At 37.1% G+C, this 6,325-nt stretch overlaps 1 protein-coding gene across 2 annotated transcripts in view; it reads left to right on the forward strand.

Moving 5' to 3' along the window:
• Positions 1-212: 212 nt before the first annotated feature.
• The window catches only part of LOC135202991 (ileal sodium/bile acid cotransporter-like), a 24,465-nt gene continuing 18,352 nt past the window's right edge, over positions 213-6,325 (forward strand). Inside the window, exon 1 of one of the 2 annotated variants that reach the window (XM_064232535.1) lies at positions 213-308. The gene's annotated coding sequence lies outside the window, so the exon portion shown is untranslated. The remainder of the gene's footprint in view (positions 309-6,325) is intronic. The other variant, XM_064232536.1, reaches the window with a different exon arrangement.

Raw genomic sequence — 6,325 nt, forward strand, 5'->3', positions numbered from 1 at the left:
GCTGGGTTTGTATAAAGAATGGAATCTATCGTTTTATTAATTCTGTTTCACCGTATTCTTTTAAATTAATGCATAATGACGAATAACGATAAGAAATGAAGAGTCACACTTTAAAGATAAAAGACCCCATGAAGTAAAGGTACATGACTAAAGTTTGTGGTCAGGATGTTTGTCCAGAGTCGACTCTAAACGCCTCGCAACCTTCACATGTCAGTATACGGCAGGCTTTCGAGAAGGTAGGACGTGTCTGCGTGTGTGTAGTAACAGGTGGTCGTAGTCGGCACTTCTCTTCCTAACGAGTTTTATTGGTGAGTTTGCACGTTTTTAATTTTTTTGTTTCTTTGTGAAAATAGAACAATTATGAATTAATATAAGTTTCTAAAGATGTTATTTATTGTCAAAAAGCGATTGCAAGAGTTGAGAATTTAGTGACTTGTTGTTTTCTGTGACTTTCACAGCTGAGAAGAATGACAATAAAATATCGGAATGTTGGATTATTTTCGTCTTTACCGAGGAACATTAAAGTACTCAACATTCAACCCGACCGGGAACGAAACCCTGGCTTTAGAGGTATCCCACTGAGGTCTCTTATCGTGCTAAATTTCCGGAGATCCAGATTCTGGCGTTCAGGGGAGAGATAAGTGAAAGCAGTAAGGGAAATGACGTCACGCGAAAGACTACTGGTTTGCCTTGTGAGCCGAGTATTATAGTAGACATCAGTTTTGTCATTAATGAAAAGTACGGCTGAAACTTTTTCTGCAGAAGAGCGGCTATAGCCATAATAATCTCTTTTGATGAAATGAACATCGCAAAGCACTGGAATGATGATAAAGGAACATATATATATAGATTAAATAAACTTTATGGGAAAAACTCAGGTTAAGATGCTGAGGGGTCTGACCACTAAATGGAGACAACCCATCTTTATGATTGTAACAATTCATGTGTCCATGAGATGGTGATAGGAATGACTGTGAAAGTAGAGAATGCAGGCTATCCTGTCATTGCATATGTTCTTATATAGTGCCGAACAATCTTAAATCATGGAAGCCTTTTGAGATATTATTTGTTTGTATGGTGTTTTCACATTGCACGGAACCAGTGGTTATTCAGCAACGGGACCAACGACTTTACGTGACTTCCGAACCACGTCGGGAGTGAACTTCTATCGCCAGGCTCTTGAGATAGACCCGATGAGATTAAAGCAAGTTGTAATTAAAAATAATCCGTGTCATGATAGGGAAATATTCGTATTTGCCGATGCCCCACATATGATAAAACCATAGACTACTTGAAAAGAGGACTATAGCGACTCCGCTGCTCGGGTCCTCGAGGTCGGGTCCCAGACGGGAATAGTGGGCGCTTTAACAAACTCTTACTTGTAACTTTTTTAGTTGCTGTTTACTTAACTTTTTTTCTATATGTTATTTGATTTCCAATCCAAACACGGTCAAGTCTTTCATCACAGTTTTTTAATAAACATCGTTTAAATATTAATTTGTTATCAAAACTTATAACAAAAATTAAGATTTTTTACTCAAATTTTGATACATGCAATCAGTACAATTATTAATTAAAGATGCAATATCTTTTTATATAAGAGGATAAAAAAAATATGATACCAATATAGGAAAAATATCAATTATAAGAAAAGAAAAACAGATAATTGTGGCCTGATAAATTTACGTAGTATTTTAGTTCCAAGATATAAGGAGAAATAAATCAGTGCAAAAATAAGATGGAAAAATATAGAAAAAACCTCAAAATTCATATTTTCAGTTACCCACTAATCTTAATTTGATAGCTTTTCCCGTCGTCTTAAGCAACCTAGTTCATTCTCTCGATCGGAATTGTTCAAAACATTTGCCTTGAACAAAATATTTTAAGAGATTGACAAGCCCTCTTGTTTTTTTTGTTTTTTTTTTCTGCTAAAGAAGAATCAATCATTTCTAAAAGCGTAGCCACGTCATTTCCACAATATTTTCTCGGCGCACTTCATTTCTCAAACAAATGGAATGCACTGTGAACAAAGAACAATGTCAAGTGTAGGAACATAAAGGCCACTACGATTCAGTTCCTCATATGTTACCCCATATTCATGAACAAGATAACCAGCGACAAAAACAAACTTTTGTTTCAGTGGATCTGAGGAATGAAGTCATTCTCCAGTGGTTCAGATTTAGAAACTTTCTATAAGGTTGATATCCTTTTCACGCATCTCATCTTCACAGGTGGAGCACCGGGGTGCATCGGGATCCGAATTGCTATTATGTTTTCGTAGATCATCATGCTTGACCATTTGCTGGAAACGGTGAACTTGACCAGCAACGAGGACATCCATCCTTGACATCAATGTCAACTTTGAATATGTTTTGCCTTCTGTATTTTAGTTTTAGGACAGCCCAGGTGGCGGTTTGGTGGACATTTTCACATTGATGTCAACGATGTCCTTGATGCTGGTCAAGTTCGTGCTTGGACCATATTGTCAAGCATGACGCTATTAGAGAACATAATAGCAATTCGGATCTCGATGCACCCCGGTGCTCCACCTGTAAGGATGAGATGCATGAAAAGGATATCAACCTTATAGAAAGTTTCCAAATCTGCACCCCTGGAGAATTACTTGATTCCTCAGATCCACTGAAACAAAAGGTTGTTTTTGTTGCTGGTTATCTTGTTCATGAATATGAGGTAACAGATGAGGAACTGAATCGTAGTGGCCTTCATGTTCCTACACTTGACATTGTTCTTTGTTCACAGTGCATTCCATTTGTTTGATAAATGAAATGAGCAGAGAAAATATTGTGGAAATGACCTGGCTAAGCTTTTAGAAATGATTGATTCTCTTTTGGCCAAAAAAAAAAAAAAAAAAAAAAAAAAAAAAAAAAAACAAGAGAGCTTGTCAATCTCTCAAAAATATTTTGTTCAAGGCATATGTCTTAAATAATTCCGATCGAGAGAATGAACTAGGTTGCTCAGGCGATGAGAAAATCTATCAATTAAGATTAATGGGTAACTGACAATATGAATTTATATGTTTTCTTTATTTTTCCATAACATTTTTGGAACTAAAATACTACGTAAATTTATGAAGCCCTGCCATATCCACGATAATTTGTTTTTCTGTTCTTGTAATTGATATTTTTTCCTATATAGGTATCATATTTTTATCCTTCTTACATGAAAAAATAGTGCATTTTTATTTAATAATTGTACCGATTTCATGCACTAAAATGAAAGTAAAGGACAAAAAACAAAATTAATATTTTTTTTACCCTAAGCTTTGATAACAAAATAATATTTAAACTATGTTTATTAGAAAACAGTGATAAAAGACTTTACTTTTTTGGATTGGAAATCAAATATCATATAAAGAAATTTGAGTAAACAAAAAAAAAGTTAAAAGTAAGAGAGTTTGGATAAAACTGACAAGAAATCATTTTTTTACCCGAGGAGCTTTGATTTGAGCATTGAACACTGATTTCTGATTCTTGTATGACGGAAATGTTACGAATCCCACAAGATTAGTGGGATTCGTATAAACTTGAAAAAAAAGCGAATTTCAACGTTTAAAATATGCTAAGTCTATCGAATATATGGGGAGAGGGTTGTTGGGAGGTAGGATCTAGAAGGTTACTGTGGAATTTACCTTTGTGATAAATGAATGGTTTGGTCTCAGGAATTCATCGTGTATTTTTGTTTGTTTGTTTGTATGGTGTTTTTACGTTGCATGGAACCAGTGGTTATTCAGCAATGGGACCAACGGCTTTACGTGACTTCCAAAGCACGTCGAGAGTGAACTTCTATTACCAGAATCATTGCGCATGATTGGCGATGTAAAATCAAGGAATACTTTTGGAACTGACTTAGATAAAAAAAAAAAACTCATCCATGTAATGAAAAAAAAAAAAAATCAGAGTATGCGACGCAATATCAAGCACACATTACAATTTCCAAAAGGGCGTGACGTGTCACACATTAGGGTGTTTATATACCTGGACCGTGGGTAAAAGATAGTTACTTAGTTATTTATTTTTTTCTTTTTTCAATTTTTATGAAAGCTCGTATTCTGGAGGGGTGCCTTTCGAAGTTTGTTTTTTGAAATAAAATTTTAAAGTTACAGTAGACAGTTTGCTTTTGGAAATGAAATTTTAAAGTTGCAGTAGGCAGTTTGTTTTTGAAATGTAATTCTAAAGTTACACTAGGCCTATGCCATTAAAGTGAGCCACTCCAATTCAAAATTTCCTGGTGCTCAGGTACCTAATATTTACGCACTGCTCACAACATTAGAAGAGACTTGGTTTTCTTAATGTGTACGGTTAGCAACTGGTGTTAGGAGAATCTGCCTGACTTACTGTCAATTATCTTAAATCATAAATATCCTATCCTAAAACCCCTGAATCTTCAAACTCAATTCGAAACACCCTTTTCAGACCTTTTTATATCCTTCCATAGATCTTTCCTACTCACCTCCCCCTCCGCCCCCCCCCCCCACCCACAACAACAACAGCAACAAAGTAGTTTGTAGGCTTACTCCCCGAGTAAGCGTAATTATCACACACGTTGAATTTACCTACGCGGGTTTGGTTTTCGTAATCGTTGACATACCCTAAATAAAGCGCCTCACTTATTAGAATGTTTTTACAAACACACACACACTATATATATATATATATATATATATATATATATATATATATATATATATATATATATATAAATGTTTATTTTCTCAATTCAATTCCACTTCGATCTGAGGTCATCCATATCTGATATTGTGGTACTGTTTTCATTTTCTTCTTTCCTTTTGGTCATTCAGCAACGGGACCAACAGCTTTACGTGACTTCCGAACCTTGTCGAGAGTGAATTTCTATCACCAGAAATACACATATCTAACCCCTCAGTGGAATGCACGAGAATCGAACTCGCGGCCACCGAGGTGGCAAGATCTAAGGCCTATTAGCCCCTTGCATGAGTATTTTTATCCAATGATCTTTTGAAACTTCTCTTAACGACTCATATAGCTTTAAAAGTACTCTTAACCTTCCAAGAGCCAATTTAATAACACAAATTCATATATATACATAATATATATGTATATACATACTATATATGTATATACATAATATATATGTGTGCGTGTGTTGTGTTGTGTTTGAGAAACACCAACAAACCCCAGAAGACATTCTTCTTCAGTGTCCTCTAACAAAGAACGGAAAAACACACAGTGCTGACAAAGCGAAAAACTAAAACACACACACACACACTCACATTCGACGCTGCCTCTTTTGTTCGACACTTCCGAAAACAATAAATGGTCCCCTCCCCTCCCCCCACCACCCATCTGTAAAACAGAAATTAAAGAATTTAAATTTGAATCGCCACGCTGACTCATTCCCCCATTCATGTCTATTATTCGAGTCACGGTGACTGGAATCATGATTTCTTTCTCGAAGACTCGTTTGGCAGAGAGATGTCTCCTCCGACTGTAAATGGTAAACATATTAAACAATTGTTATGATAATGGCACATTGCAAAGGTAGGAGGATGACAATATTGGAAAGGTACACACACACACACACACACACACATACACACCACCACCATCTCAGTACGGAAAGGAGAAAGTTACAGAGTAATCTAACATGAGTCTACACCCGAAAAACAAACCCTTCCCATATACCATGACCTCAATAGAGAGCCACAAGCCAAACACACATACACACACACAGGTTTACAGAAAGGAAGTCGTGATTAAATAAAAATGGAGGAACTGTATGTAGCCTACAGTTGTGCTCCTCCTCTGCTACCCAAGGCCGGGGACGCCAAGAGATGAAAATCTATAAAGACGGCATGATGCTGCCGCTGCCTACGCTAGCCTGGGATGCTGCTCTGATCACAGTGAGATGAGGGTGGTGTTGGCTTCTGTTAAAACTGTCCTTGTGGAACTAATAGCCCTATTTAGTGTTTTTGTTTGTTTATATGGTGTTTTGAGTTGCATGGAACCAGTGGTTATTCAGCAACGGGACCGACGGCTTTCTGTGACTTCCGAACCACGTCGAGAGTGAACTTCTATCACCAGACACACACATCTCTGACACCTCAATGGAATGCCCGAGAATCGAACTCGCGGCCACCGAGGTGGTACGCCAACACCATACCGACCACGCCACTGAGGCGCTTCCTCTTTTGTCAAAACTCTTCACGATACGACTGACTATTTTCAGGGAATGTGATGGAATACAGAATTCCGACCAAGCGCTGGGACCTATGAGGTCATTCAGCGTTGAAAGGGAGACTGAGAGTGAAAAGGAGCAGCAGGAA

Source organism: Macrobrachium nipponense, chromosome 33 (genome assembly GCF_015104395.2).
Source record: "Macrobrachium nipponense isolate FS-2020 chromosome 33, ASM1510439v2, whole genome shotgun sequence".
Lineage (NCBI taxonomy): Eukaryota > Metazoa > Arthropoda > Malacostraca > Decapoda > Palaemonidae > Macrobrachium > Macrobrachium nipponense.